The sequence below is a fragment of the Corvus moneduloides genome, chromosome 3, assembly GCF_009650955.1.
Source record: "Corvus moneduloides isolate bCorMon1 chromosome 3, bCorMon1.pri, whole genome shotgun sequence".
NCBI classification, from domain to species: Eukaryota; Metazoa; Chordata; class Aves; order Passeriformes; family Corvidae; genus Corvus; species Corvus moneduloides.
In genome coordinates, this window is record NC_045478.1 from 48,904,867 (window position 1) to 48,921,307 (window position 16,441).

The 16,441-nt window shown below is 37.0% G+C and overlaps 1 protein-coding gene across 3 annotated transcripts in view; it reads right to left on the reverse strand.

The window, feature by feature from the left end:
- CDK19 (cyclin dependent kinase 19) overlaps positions 1 to 16,441 on the reverse strand; it is a 128,680-nt gene that overhangs the window by 55,690 nt on the left and 56,549 nt on the right. The gene's annotated exons all lie outside the window — the stretch shown is intronic.

The window sequence follows — 16,441 nt, forward strand, 5'->3', positions numbered from 1 at the left end:
CAAAACATTTCTGGATATACTGCTATAGCAGTATTCAGTATTAGACTTCAATATTACAAAGTTAGGAAAGTACCAACAAGACAGGATGATTCTCTGAAATCTTTTTAGGCTCTTTTTATGTAGAAGAAAAAGTCAGAGGTAACAAAGGCTATGTTTGCAGATAAGATTCATAAGTTATAATATTTCTACTTGTTTTCTGAAGCCTGAGATGTATTCATTACCTGCCATTACTCCCACACACAGATGAGATTAAGAGATTAAATACCACATCTGCATGTGTTTACATCCATGATGTCTTGGCAATGTTTCTCAATACAAATGCACTCTGTAAAATGTATGCACTCTAAAATTTAGAATAATACTGCATTCCTTTTTTTCTCATTCTATCAGTAAATGCTAGAGAAAGGAGCTTAATCTTCATCTGGGATTCAAAATTTTTATGGTGTTCCTTTTGTAATATAAACTGTAATGATTATAAATCCAGTGTAACAATAAAGGTCTACATGGTCTAGATGTACCTGAAGAATTGAAGACGTAACCCTTAAATCAACACTAATTCAGAATTATCAGCATCTCAAAACAATTTGAAAGCACCTCATCATAACAATTATTCACATAAATTAAAGGTCATATGTGTTTAAGAAGGTTTTCCACCAATTAAAATAATTTTCTAACAGGCCAGGCAGGAACAAGCACGAACCCTTTCAATACAGAATGTACTTTCCAAAATTACCATAAACAACTGAAAGGCATAGATCTGGAATACTGCTATTCCAAACATGAGTGAACGCTGCCTACACAACAATCCAATTCAAGTATTTTATTGTTTATTTATGCAGCCTTTCTTGCACAAAGGGCACAATGGCTAAAGTACCAAAAAACAGCTCCTGTTTTGGAAAGCTCCAGTCTGGGAAAGGCCAGTACAGCAACAAAACACAGGAGTGAACAGAGAGCAGTGCACTTTGTGTAAGGAAGACACAGAAACTGCACCGACACAACCCGGGGCTTTGGTTTCCGGGATGGACAGAACTTGGAGAACAGTAACCAGAGAGGCTCTTCCAAGAAAAGACTGACACATAAAACATTGAAACTGGGAGGAACAAGGGACAGAAACCAAGGAAAGCTTCTCCAGCCACAGGCATAGCTGGTGAAGGCTGTGAAAGGTGTATAAGCAAGGGGGGGGTGGGGGGGAAGGCTCTGAATACAGAGACTGAAAACCTGAAATTGGTTGAAGGAAAACTATTTAAAGTTAAGATTTAATATGCCAATTAAAAAATTATGGAGACCACAAATTATCTTTTAAGACTCTTGAGCATTTATCCCAGTTACTTAGCTACTTACATATAGTCCAAGATTGCTAAGTTTTCTTGCCTTGGAAAATAAAAATATATTCCTTTCTCAGATACCATATTATTTACTCAGCTTGATAAATATTTACATTTTGAAAACCATTAGTGAAAATGAAACAGTTGCACTTTACAGAATGACATTTGTAATTTGTGTTTTAGTATCAACAGTCACAGCCTAAGACAAGCTAGAAGCAAAGGTTTTAAGTAGTTATGTACCCTGCCACCTTGGGCACAAGTATTTTTGTCTGTTAATCCAGTTTCCAGATTTTCACTCAGAAAAACATCACTTACTTATCCAAAAGAGTCCTTCCACAGAATACTTGCAGACATTCATTTCAAACCAGCATCTCCAAAATTTCAAAATAAAGATTCTACAGATGTTGAGGCAAAGTATGTGGGACACAAGCAAGGAAGGTTCCTAACTCCACAACACCATCACTTCAGAACTGGTAACACTGCTCCCTCCTTTCAATCTATCAGTCTCTTACTAGCAATGAGATTATATTTGAGAGCCAAAAATTTCACAAGACTTTAAACAACCTGGTTTTGAACCTACAAACTCTGGCCACAAAGAGCTCACATTGCACTTCCATGCTAGTGGGAAGTGCCAGGACTCCTCATACACGTGCTTGAGTAACCAAAAGCAACAGGCTTTCAACAGCATACTTCTCCCCAGCATAAATGAGATCCTGCTTAAAAATGGTTCATAAACACATCCATTAAACAGTTACATTACATTCTTAGTATTTGCTATGGGCATTTTCACGTGCAGAGTAACATGTTTGGAGTAGCCTTAGATATTCATGCAGCTGGATGAACAAATTAGGTGAAACGAAAGCAGGAGTTGTCAGCACCTCCACCAACATGCAGGTAACTGCCATGGGCACACTCTTATCATGTGGTGTCTTGCAGTAAGCACTAAGCAACCTGCTCCTTTCCATGAAGGCATGAACATATCATATATTTACCACAGGATACCACCAGTAAAAGTGTGCTCACAGGCAAGTAGAGCAGCTAAAGGGCTTTGAGTTCATATTCCCCATCTCAGCCACAATAACATCTCCTTCAAGAAAACATGCTTATACTCTGACCTGCAAATCTCAGAGGAAGAGGTTCCTTGCTGATAACTGATAAATGAAAACTGAGGTGCAGCAGATCAGTGATGAAATCTCTCTAGATTAAAATGAGTTTATCTACCTGACCCAGTATCTTACTGTGTTTACAAAGTCAACACAAGATTGAGGTGATGACACTCTGTCAGATGCATGCGTATTCCATCTAGGCTTCCATAATACATAAATGGAAGCTTTTCAGCCCTTAAATTTAAAATAACCTAGGTAGATAGAGTATTTGGATTGAACATACTTGATACAGTGACTTGAAGTGTTCATGGAAATTACTAGTTTATTAAAAGCTGCACAGTATCTAAAGCAAAATTCTAGTCTTCTGTCCTAAAACCATCTTGATTTATGAATGTAAACAGAAGAAAAAAAACATATTCAAGGAAGCAGTGAAGGCAACTAGGCCAGAGTAACTTACACAAGAAGCAAGTTGTTTCTTTATTTCCTTTCTTCAAAAGCATACAAAAACTTTTTTGGGGGAAAGAAAGTACATTAAATATATTTATATAGTATAACAGACTGTTACAGCACAGCATTTCAGATTCTTAAAATTTGTTTCTGTAGTATATTGCCAGAATCTCCATTTTTTATTTTACCACCTGATAAACATGCATCAGAAGGCAATTATGTTAAGAGATGCTTTCATGAACGAATACATTAGGTATTAGTATTACTTGTCATTAATGCAAACCAAAAAGCAGTTCTTGGCAGGATATTAACAGGTGATGCTTAAATATTTTAGATAAGCCAGCTTAAGACAAGATGTGAGAGTCTGTTAACTACTTTTGAAGATTAGGCTCTTTCCAAATGACACATACGCACAAAACAAAGAAATCATGAAGTCACCTTAGAAAAATTTAACCTAACACATTAACATTTAAGTAAAGCCTTGTTAATGTCTCTGGAGTTACTTGCAACACTTTTATAATAGTTTTATAGTGAGCATCAAGACCCCTCTTACACATTGAAATTGCTGTGCTGTATCTAATACCATGATGAATGGCTAATTAGTGATTGACCTGGAATGCCTACAGACAGTATGCAGCACCAACTTCTAAAAGGTTTTTGCAATCAATTGCCAATCAAGGCCGATTCTAGACTGAAGTCTGTAGCTGAAGATTTTCAACTTTCATGCAAGCTAGTTAATCATGATAAGGGATCAGCCTGACACCTCCAAAAACCCTGTACTCAGTAACACATATATTTCTGATATTTTAAATAACACAAACCGGAAAGTTCAATTCTTTTGATCCTTTTTTTTTTATTTTTAAAGTGTACTGACAAAAAAGCTATTTGCTGTTAAAAAAAAAAATAAATAAAGGCCTGCCAAACCCAAAATGAATAAACCCCCTTTTTATTTTGTAAAGTATTTTCCCAATGATCTCCAAATGCTTTAGAAGAGTTACATAAAAATTGAGACATATCAGAACTATAGATTGTAGCAATTTAAACATACATGACCATATTCACACATAAAGCTACTAATAGAAGCTAAAAGCTAGAAGGGATAGGGAAAGAAGATTTGATACATATAATTTTGCATGGGGAAACACAGAAAAGCTGTTTTGGGGGAAAAAAAGCCTTAGAAAAGTCAGTCTCAACATCTTTTCTGAGGCAGAACCACTACAGTAAGGAGGGTCACTGAATTCAGAATCTAGAGACTAAGTTTCTATGAGTCTGTAAAGTTTCTGTATGAGTATGGTACTTTTAATGAGAACCTAAAACAAAGGAGAGTCACTCCACCTGGAATGTGTGAGCTTTTCCTACATGGGGGTCAAGTTATGAAACACAGCATTCTACCTGTACCAGCCACAGAACTCAAAGTTGCGAAGGCCAAAGGGAGGAGCGATAATTAAGATCATGAAGATGAGATAGAGGAGTATTTCAGGAAAGTCAAAGCTGAGTCAAGGTTATATGAGTAATGTTAAAGAAGTGGCAAAAGGCAGATCAACAGATATGGAACGTGGGCAGAGGAGAAGGAAGTTGGAAGCAAATGAAAGATTTGTGTCAAGAAAAAAACCAGAAGAATAGTTGTGAAGAAGGTTCTACGTGCCGAAAACAAAATCCGAAGTAGTTCAGAACTAATTATAATATTTTTCCATTCAACAATTATGCCCTTTTAAAAAATGAAAAACAGCCTGTGTAGACATGCAATGGCTGTGAGATACTGCCAATTCCTGAGAAACATTCTGTGATTCACGTCAAAAACATGAGCATGTTAAAGAGTGGCAGGTCAAGCTGCCCTAATTTTTTTGGTTTTTTTTAAATTAAACAACTCCAAACACATTATACACTTTAAAAGTAAGACACAATTGTCCTTGCTACACCAAATCTGCCTCAGCCTACTAGATAAAATATCTATGTTTTCAGTGCTCAAGTTTTAGGATTTACCTCACTATTGATGCTGCCAGTAAGTCTTCGGACATTCTCACAAAAATCAAGTGCTTAAAATGCAAACAAACTCCTGTGGAAATTTTTATTTTCTTTTTTCAAACTGTATAAACAGGCTAGACACTCAAGTCCTGTTACTCAAAGCCAGGTTATGATTTTTGAAAAGTTTACTGTGTAACAAAATGCCTTTGAGAAAATCCCTGGCTTTCAGAACACAGCATCAGAGCACTTTATACTTCCTGTTACTCTGTCCCATGTTTTATGTAGTCAATGCTCAACAGCTGAAATTCTTCTTTATAGTTGCAACACCAATTTTGAAAATAGTCACAAATTTAGGACTAGGATTAAAGTCTAGAGAAGCTTTATTGGAGGCAATAATAGCTGTGATACAGATTTAATGACTGCAATGTCCCTACTATTAAAAATCCCAAAGCTATCAACATATTTAACAATTTGAAATCTAACGTTGATAAGATGAAAAGAGACACACCTTCAGTTTTGAACAAAATTTTTTGTAAGACTGAAGTGCTTCTTGCATGCTGAAGACTAAACTAGACACACACAGTAGGAGGACTGTACCCAAAAGGCTGCACTGCTCTACAAGCACAGCATACAGGCACCAGTCAGAAAAACCCAATATCATACTGTCACTATTATACTGACATTTTAGTCACTCACATTTTCATGAAATCATTCTCAGAAACAATTTAAAGAACTTGGAAATTAACAAAGTAGCTGTCCAGTTTTAATGACAGTAAGCAGGACAATTTTATCTCACCCTCATTAAGGAGTGAGATATCAAAGGACTATGCATTTTCTGCAGAATAAAAACATGCAGGTGAGCAGATACTACAGAGCACCTAATGCAGAGTAAATCCACACCCTAGACTACCTTGCTGTAACTTGTTCATGTAGCCATACCCTTTGCATTAATTTAAGGTTTTCAACGAAATAAAAACTACCCAAACACAAAAAAAGGGTCCCACATCATGTGCACCATAGTATATATACCAGTGTATAGTTATATACCAGTATATATACCAGTGTATAGTTAAAAATGTTGCTGCCTCTAAATAGTCCATGCTGTCTCACCTGGAAATAATCACCCAGCCAGCAGATGGTTGGAGTGCACGGGCTCCTCTGCTGTGGCACTCCAGTCCACTTTTTGCACCTCAAAGGCTGGGTAAGACACAGTGGAGAAGCACCCTCACATCACTGAGTGCACGGTACCCAGCATCGCCCCCAGTGCCACAAAGGGCTGCGCAGGGACACCACTGCCTCACACTGGCACAGCTGAACTGAGCACAGACCATTTTCAGAATAGCCACATGGGTACTTCTCAGACCACTCAGGAGACACACAGAAACAAGTTTAACACAGTTTAGTTACTTTATGCAGACTTTCTTGAGTGCCCCCAATGTACACCACCTGTGAGAGTAAGGAAGAGAGATTAGCATCTAGTATTTTTCCAATGAAGCAAAAAGAAAAGTCCTGAAGTGAGCAGAACTGTGAGGAACAGCACATGAGTAAGCTACAAGTTATGAAGGAATATAAAGGAATAGGAATATATATCCCTATAGAGAGGGCAAAAAATAAGAATCTAAACTTCACATTGAAGAAGGAAAAAAAAATCTTGAAATGAGATAAACAAGAAAACAGCTTGATTTAACATCTTTTCAAACTTAACAAACCACTTGCAATATACACTCAGGCACTCTTATGGTACATAGAAAAGATTACTTTTAGGTCCCCTAAAAGGTTTACTGCTTCCCTTCACACTACAGAAGCTGGCACCAAAGAAGAACAGCAGCTCCCCACCAGAGCAAGGAGACATGCACTGAGAAACAAGCTTCAAGTAAATCCTGCATCCTACAAAAGAGCAGCAGCCAGCCAGCAACAGCATATATGCTTGCTGACAGCAAAATTACTAAGAAGCTACTGAAAATGTATTATATTATCCAGCTATAATCAGAATTTCAAGCACAGGCCTTACCCAAAACCTAAATGGGTCTCCAATTCTCTTGGGTTTAGCTATCAAGAATTCAAATTAATATTTACCTGATAAACAGTTTTAGGGCTGATACCGGGATTCACGCTCTAAGTCAAGAAACAAACCAAACTCTAAACATCCTATTTAAGAAATATTATTTCGGCTGAGCTGGCAAATAGCTAATCATACTCGCAGTTAAACAGCCACAGAAAGAGTTTTCATAGCATTAGAAGTCAGTATCAGCTCATTAAAATGTAACCTACTGGAGTTTGCATTTATTTCATAATTCTAACATCCATCATCCACAACTGTTACATCAAAAGTAACTACATGAAAGGCAAATCAAAGTAAAAATGTACAAGTGCATTTCATGGATTAAAGAAGAATGTAGAACAGAAGACACATTTGTGAAAAATCCTCTCTTTGGCAACTACTACTGTGTAAGACAAAATGGCTTGAGTAGCTGAAATCCCCCACTCCAAGAGGATTTTCAGGAATGCAAAATATTGGCTATGGAACTTTTTTTTTCATGAGTTACATTTGAGAACACCAGCTACACAGAACATTACCATACTAAATCCTGGGATTTGGGCTCAATATTTAAACTAGCAAAACAAGCAGGCATAAACTCCCAGTACAACCTGGCTTCATTTTTATGACTATTTTTTTTGGTTAGGTAGAACACTTCACCCAAAAAAAACCCAAAAAACATCCCAAACAAACCTGAATTGGTTAAATAGAAATAAACGAATAGAAAAACAACCTCAACCTATGTTCAAAGATTATGAAACCAGTAGGAGCCAAAACATCACACATGGAGGGCTAGCTTGGGGGTGGGAGGAAAGGGTTGCAGGAACACTTTCGGAACAAGAACACTTTCCAGATGCCACTAGCTTACTTAAACAGAATAAAATTATTTCCACACAGTTTTCAACTACTTTATATAGTAGCACAGAAAGGTTACTGAACTGCTTGGAAGTGCTTCTACAAGCCACTCAAAGGAAACCAGAAGGTGAATTGTGCTCTAACACCACTGAGGTGCTGAATGAAGTGGAATGGGGGTCTGTCAAAACACCTGTCATACATTCACATGGGCTTTAGCTTCCAGAGGGCAGGAAAACAACAGAGAATAGCAGTTTAAAAAGTCCTATTAGTACTGAGGTTTGGTATTCAGAAAATTGTGTGTTTAACACTGACTACTTGCACTATAACAAGCCTTTTTTGTCTTGAAATCTTTGCTGCTTCACTGTTAAAATAGGTGACAGAATATCATAAATATTTTAGCAGTGGTCCAGATATCCTGAAGGAATTGTTCCTGTGTTAATTAAAATGTCTTGAAATTTTAATTCCAAGATGGTTTTATGTGGAATTCTGAAAAAGATTACCATAATCCTCCCTAGAGATGAATCTGAAGACCAAATGCCCAATTTCTGAGAGGATCACTTCATAGATTTTGCAAAGTATTTCCTTTGTTTTCTTTAACTGCCATACATAACTGTAGTATTTGGTCTCAAGAGCTACCATAAGGCCAGTGATTTCTGAAACATTAGCCAGAAAGCAGAAAGCATGGAGGTTGGAGAAGACAGAATCCTGAGATAAGCCATCTGGGAAACACCAGCTGATCAGTCATTTTCTGCAGCAGAGCCAGTGTCTTTGACAAAGTTCACACATAGCAAAATGAGAAATAAACTAACATCCTTTGCTAGTCACTGCAGCTTCCTGGATCACTAATCAAAGATGTTTAATTTAAATGCAAGACAATCTGCAATGTTACTGCAACTGCTTAGTGGAGCAGCAGTAACTACGGCATGTTTGCAAATGAAGAGAAATGTACATGAGAAAGCACAAGATGGCAAGCAACATGGAGGAAAAAAATGCCCTTTTTTCATTTTTTCTTGATTATATGTTGTTACATTAGTTGTATTCACTGATTTTAACATAATTTTCTTGAGCTTCATTAATTTCTATTACTGTAAAACAAGATGGTGCCAACCTCTGTAGCCTTATTCAGAAGGGGTAATGAGTCCAAACAGAAATAATCCCATAGATGCAATTGTAGTCAATCCCATTATCCCAAGGGTACTTTCTTGAACAGAAAAAAAAGAAAAACTTCTAAAAGCAGCTTCTAAACTTTGCATTTTTACTTAGAAGGCAAAACTCAGTTTCCTCACTCCAAATGGTCTGCTGCAACAGTAAGTTTAAATACATCACGTATTTACTAGAAACCTCCTTACACAGATGGTACCAAAACTGGGGCTACTAGAAAAGAAGATGTTTTCAATCTGTTTATTCTGTATCGGGAAAAAAAAAAAAAACCAAACAAATAAATCAAATAAATTCTAGAATTATTTTAATACTTTTGCTTCCTTGTTGCCCTTTTTCCATCTCAGGAAAAGAGATAAGAAGTTCACAGGCCATATGTCATCTGTTGACTTTAGCAGCAAAATGCAGCCAAAAGAACATTAAATCAGCCCCTTTGTTTCTTCTGACTCATCTGAATTTATATCCAGTCAGGGTTTTATGAGCATAAGCTTGTTTCAGAACCTGAGGTAAAGCATTTCTCCTCAACTGTAATTATTTTTATTAGTAAAAATTAATCTACAAACATCTTAATACTCTTGCCACAAACGAAAAGGTATGCATTAGTCAGCCATGGAAAAATTGCTGTTTCCATGTACACAACAGAGGTAACAGTCTGCACATCTTCACATACCTTTTTAAATCATGTGAAGATTAGTTTTTACAACTGAAGGACAAAAGCAAAGTTCTCAGTAATGAGAAACGCACCATTTTTTAATAGGTGCCCCCAATATATATTTAATGCTAAAAAAAATTTTAAAAAAATAAAAGCATATGCTGATAAAACTCAGTTTGTTAATCAGCACATAAAATTTCTGGTTCATTTATCTATCTAGAAGCACGTACTGATATGTGTATAGGCACCTACATACTGCTCTTCTGCACCAGTAAATAAAAAAGTTTATCTTCTCTCTAACCAGATATAAAAGAAGAAAAATGTGTTGACCTTTCAGTTAGTAAATTCAAGTCACTTTCGAAGTCATCAACAGAGTCTAATTTCTTGAAATACGTGGGTTTAGCTTGCATTTCCTTTCTTTTGGGAAATCTGCAAGCTGAGTAGGATCATTCATATGGTTCTCTGACACTGTGGAAAGTGCCCTCCATCCCAAAGAGATCGTGCAGATGGAATAATAAACGATTAGGAGGCCCGAACCCATACACAGCTTGGGAACAACACGAGTCAGGAGTGCATGTCCATACATATTCCTGCACCCTTCCCATGCATGCACACACACGATGACACAGAATGGTGGGGATTACAATTACAGCGGGTTTTACAAGTTTAAAGAAACTGGTAGACAGGTTGACTTGGTATTTATTTACAGGAGCCATGTGCATGCTCAAATGGGGGCAACAGGGCCAAGAAGCTTTTCAAGCCAGCACAAAATTACTGGCAGAAGGCAGGACCCAACAGTTCTACATTCCTGCACAGCAGCTGCCTGTCAAGAGAGGGATGCATGAACCTGTATCTAAATTTACTTTTGATATCAGCACAAAAATCCCATTTTAGAATTGCTAGTAAAAGGGGAGTTTCCCACACATCTATTTACATTTTATTTTTCAAACCCACAGTTTGCTTGCATAGCAAAATGAAAGTGGGAAATTTAAAAGCCACTTCAGTTCTGTTGCTTTTTAGGTAACTTTTCTCATCATTTACTGGAAAATCTTGGGAGGGCATAGGGAGGAAGTGGGAGAAGTAGTTAAGTACTATAAACTAGTAATAATAGGCATTTTTTTATCAAAGGCTTTGAAACGAAAGCATGAAAGCAGAAGCAAAAAGTGAGTATCCACATAACATAACTTTAAGCTTTCTGATGGCTTCATACAATATGCAATTGTTTTTATTTCTAGAAGAAGAGCATTAAATGACAAAAAGAAATTACCTACAAAACCATACTATACCAATTTTATAGCACATAAAGCAGTGAGCTACAAAATAGACCCATAAATAAGTAACAGATTGGGAAACAGAGGCAAAGACAAGTTAAGTGAGTTGTGTAATGTGGGAGCAAAGTTTTAGAGCAGAGTTCAGGTATAAGTCCATGGTAAGAGACTGCATATTTACCTACTGGCTTGAAGAGGATTACTATGAGGAAATGACTGGGGGTTTTCCCTAAACTAAAAGTCAATCAGTCAACTAAAAACCTGAAAACTATTAGAGCTTTACTGAATTTAATATAACTGAATTACTGACAATTTAGTAAAATGCTGCTATTCTATAGAAACATTGTGATGGGTCAGTTAAAATACTTATTCTGAATAAACAAAAATATTTTTTAAAAACCCCACAAATTATCAGAGAGGATGAAAAACTAATTAGTTTAATCATTTCTGAATAGTCTGTGCTTTTGAGAGAGACAGAAGTTGCAGATTCCCACAGAAAATTATCTGTCTAACCCCTTCCATTTGTGCTTTCCCTTTCTGCTTTACTTGTGACAGGAGAAAACCCAGGTTGCAAATGGCTGCAGTTTCCAGAAAACCCTGAGAGACAACAACTACTGCATTGTCCACTGCACACAGTTCCACCAGAGATGCGGAGCGGGAGCACTGGAGAAGACAGCTTGCCCTGAGTGCAGTCACGGCCAGCCGGAGCCAGACGCCACACTGGCATCTCTTGGCTCTGCTCAAGATTCACCCTTGGAAAGATACTGGGCTTACTGTTACTACACCAGCTGGGTATCCAGGAGACTTGTTAAGATGCCTGTATCCGAGAGCTCACACATCTGATCATCCTAAAGGCTGTGTATAGACATTTGCTATACAGACAGATATGCAGAGTCAAAATTACGTCAACCTCAATTGTCTTCTATGTCCTTCCACCAAAAACGCCCAGATTAGTACTCCATAAATTCTGAAGGTGGGAGAAGCACATAGACCCTCCATAATCCACTCCATAAACAAACAGAAACTGATTAACTTAAGCACACAATAAAATTAGCTCCTCCCAATACAGATGACATAGTGAAACAAACTACAGAACGTAGATGTTATTTTCTCCTTCTTTAACAGACAAAGGAATGGTAATAAAAAAGCTGCAGATGGGAAACCAGTAGCAAAGTCTTTACCACAGCTGGATTCCTCCTCCCTCTCCTTAGTGAAATTAAGAGTGAAAAGGTTGATTTGGAGAGAAAGGGTTACACTGAGAAAACCCCACACAGACGTGTCCAGATTAATGTTTATATAATAAAAACACTTAAGCAACTTGGCTCATTTTACAAAGCTACTTTATATGACCATCACGACAAGTAAGTTTTCTATTGCAGAACCCTTAGAGCAACCATTTAACACAATCTTAGGGAGAAGGGTGGAGGGGGAGAAGAAATCTGCATTTCTCTGGTGAGTTTGAGTTCCAACATTAATTTTTCAACCAGCAGTTTTAATAATATTACGCAGTATTCTAAAGAAATGCCCAAGGACATAAGTGGAATCTTAAATTAATTTCTCAGTATGGATTCTGTGCACTTCAAACATCCCATAGATAATACCTCCCTTCAGGAAAATACATTCTGTTACAAATAGAAATTGCTTTTATCAGGTGCTAAAGGATATGGTCTCTACCTGCTTTTGACCTTAAGCAACTTATCTACAGAGGGATTATTAGCACAAGAGAGTGCCCAAATCCTTTCAGTTGCTAACATGAACAGACACTGTAAACACTACATGGGAGATCTCCATTTTTTGACAGCCTAGCAAAGTAAGACCTTTGCTGAACATTCCTGTATAATCGAAATACTTCACTTCTAGGGGAGAAGGGGACAAAGATCTCAGAACACTCTGAAATACTGTACTTCAAGTGCTGCATCTTCTAACTTGCTCTTAATTTGCGGTATGGAGCAGTGATTAGATCCCGTTCAAGTGGACAGCCCACAGTGTATATTGAATATTTTAAAAAGCCAAAAGCTTAGTACTCAAAGGTCTTTTCTCCAAGAGCTCTCTCTATTAATCTCTTGTTCATAATGAAGTGCTCCAGCAGCTAGCAGAGCCAGCAAATGCCCCCTCTTCTCTTGCACAGCTTTCAGGAATGCTGCTATGTTGAAATGAGAAAATTATCATTGCCCAATGACATGCAATTCAACAGCAAAATCCCACTCAAAATGGGCTGACAGGAGAACAAATGCATGGATTTTCACAAACTTAGGTCAACTCCACCTTGTGTATAAACTGACACAAGGCTATTCAAAGAAATCAGTAATCCAGTGCTCCTGTCCCATAGTCTCTACTTGTTTGAATCCTGCCATAAAGGCTGAATGTTTTTTAACTGAGAGAAATTAATAGCTTAGCTAAAAAAATATACCTAAAAAGTCATTTAGCACCTTTAAGCTACCCTCAGGATACAAAAGCCAGACACAAAATAACCCAAATACTACAAAAAATTGGAAGATACACTACACTAAATTAGTTTCCAGTTTCTAGAAGCATGAGTGAAAGTCTATTTGGTGTTTGCCTCAATTTGAGCACTTTCCTAAAGCTGGACTTGTGCTGGCAGACTTAAGCTGCCGTAAGTCTTGCATCACAAAGTTATCCTGATTTAATCTTTTAAGAACACTTGCACTCCCTTCTAAGAATCAAAATAGTGCATTTTAACAATAAAATAACCAGATCTAATGACAGGTGATGCTAGAACAGCTTGTTGAGCTTTCTGCCATCACCTCCAGCCTCGTATTGCCTCTGCATCAGCTCCTGCACAGTGAGGGAGCTAACCCTGCAGAAAGCAAGCTCTGCAGGTGAAAAGAGGACACTTTCTGTGGCTTTAACTCCCTGAAGGAGCTCACCATGAGTCAGGCGAGAGTCCCCTGCCAGGCCATTAACATTGGTGTCAATGCCTGGCGGCGGTGAAGAGGGGAACGAGACTGTCTCCTTGTGGCAACACCCATCCATTAGCCCAGCCCAAGGAAAGGACATGGAATTCAAGTTGGCAAGTTCACATTGTTCACCACTTTTATTACCCTGTCATGCGTTTGCTGGCTACTGCTGATCTTAAAAACTATTTAATTAAAAATACCTTAGTAATTTTAAGGTTTTCAAGTAACAAATTTGGTATTCCAGCTTCTTTAAAAACCTCTTTGATTTAAGGCAGTAGTAAATTAAGATTTAAACAATGTTCTTCAAATACCTCTGAGTAAATGCCTAACCTCACAGGTTTCTGTTTTTTCACAACATTTGTTAAATAAATTACAGGGATCATTTCCATGTCTCTGGAGACTTTGACTAATATTATGATAAATATTCTTGGATAATCTAATTTTATTTTTTTTAAGCAATGAAATAAGCATAACATGACTTTCATGGATGTCACCATCTTTGGTCTACATCCAAATACAGGTTAAAAATAGTAAGAACAGAGTTATATTAAACCAAGAAAGTACAAGGTGTTTTGATGCAAAATTTGGTTTACATAAAATAGAAAAATACTTCTCCAGCAGATGTAAATTAAAACAGCTAAGAGAAAACCACCAGAAAAATTGCTCCCCAGCTTAAGAAGACATTGAAGAGCTGGTATTTATGTATTATGCAAGAAACTGACTCCAGTGAAATTGTGCCTGACGTATCATTCATAGTAGCAAAAAGTCACAAGTATGAGCATACAAATAAAAATTACAGATAAATAAAAATTTCTGGTTAATCAAGGATTTAAATTGATTATTAAATTATTATATTAACCTCTAATTTCAAGTGCAGACACAAGGACATATCCAGAATAACATCAGCTTTTTTCTTACCATGCTCAAGATACAACTATTTGACATACTTGAATTTTTCAGAAATCAGAAAAAATTTTTTAAAGGCAAAGGATTCTAATTACACCTTTAAATCATTAGTGTATCAAAGCAATTTTTGAACTGGTTTCCTTCGTCTTTCTGAAGCATCCTGGAATCCATCAGTTTACACTTATTTGCAGACCAAGAACACACTTAAGACTTCACAAATTTCTGTTGTTCTCTCTCAATTACGCCAACATCATTCAAGCACTATCATTCCAGAACCACAAAAATATAGTCATCTTTTTCACAACAGCAACCATCATCTCCCAAAATTTCAAAAAAAAAGACAAAGACATTAGACAACAGTTTTGCTGCAACTCATCAGCAACAGATAAGAACTGTAAAGTAGCAGCACTAGTCACACAAAACACCTGGTGCTGCAGGCTGAAATAACAACACCAGAAAGAAAATTCTCAAGGGCATTTGTTTTTATTATCTTAGATACCACCTTGTATTTCCTATCAAAATACCAAGTTCATATATAGCATTTAAGTGTGTATATAATTAACAGTTCCATGAACAGATATGTCTCCCTTAAACAGAGCTGGATATAGACTTTTCAGGTGTTCCTTCTCAAGCTGTATCTAATTACATCTGAGCATTCTGCCAAAGCAGCAGCTGACTCTTTAGGAAAGTAGTAATTTTAACGTGAAAATCAGAATTGTACATGCTTCCTGTTTTTGGTCATGGCTACTATTCCAAAGGCAAACCACACCCCACACCTCTCCCCAAATATACTAACATCTGGAATTTAACAGAAAAACCAACAATAAACAACCAAGGAACAAAGTAAAAAAAAGATCCATAACAAAAACTGAAACCTGTTCTGGCCACTGCTGTTAGTTATTACAACAAACATCAAATAAAATTTAGTTCAGAAAGTGTTTGTGACTTGTATTCCAGGCCTGCCTTACTTTATTCTTATCTATTACAAAAAAATTTGCTCTACATCCAAAAATTAACCAAAGTCCCTACTTACTACTAAAAATTCAAGAACAATCTATGTCTCACAAAACTTAATTAGAGACTGCTAAGTTTCTGGACACGCAGCCCTATTGTGACATACTGAGGCAACTACAAAAAATAACCAAATAAAAGTAGTGACTTTATACACAGGTTACACTACCATACCTAGGAGTGTTATTTGGCATATTAACCATCACATTGTTTGTCTCATGCCAAACATTCTAGTTATAATGCAAGTGGCAGCACACCCGTATTAGTATTCTTTTCATAAACCATAGTAGTACTTCACTTAATTATGAGGAGCAATGGAAAACTTTAACGGGAAAAGGGGAACTAAGACAAGGCTGCCCTTGTAATCTGCAATCAACTTCAAGAGCTACTTCAGGTCATGAGAAATTTCAAGACGATAACTCTTTTATAGTTCTCTTCTCACGGTCAGAAAAAATACCACATGGAAAAGAAATACTCCACGAAAAAACTACTCTTTCACTAGCTTTTATGGTAACTTGCACGTAAGCCAAACAATGTAAAAGGGTATCAATCACTTTCCTATTTAGATGCCTTTTCAAAGTCATGCGAAAAGTTGTAAGAATGTTCAACCAACAATTATCAGCTGTCTCACGTACTGTTTTCGGATATTGATATCTGCAATCCCTTTACCGGATCTGGCATCATTGTCCGAGCTCAGATGACTCAGATAAAAACAATGTGAAAGCATAGTTTGTTTTCATGTTTGAAGTCGCAACTGGTCTCCTGCAACAATAACAGGAAGAGCTGTAGGGG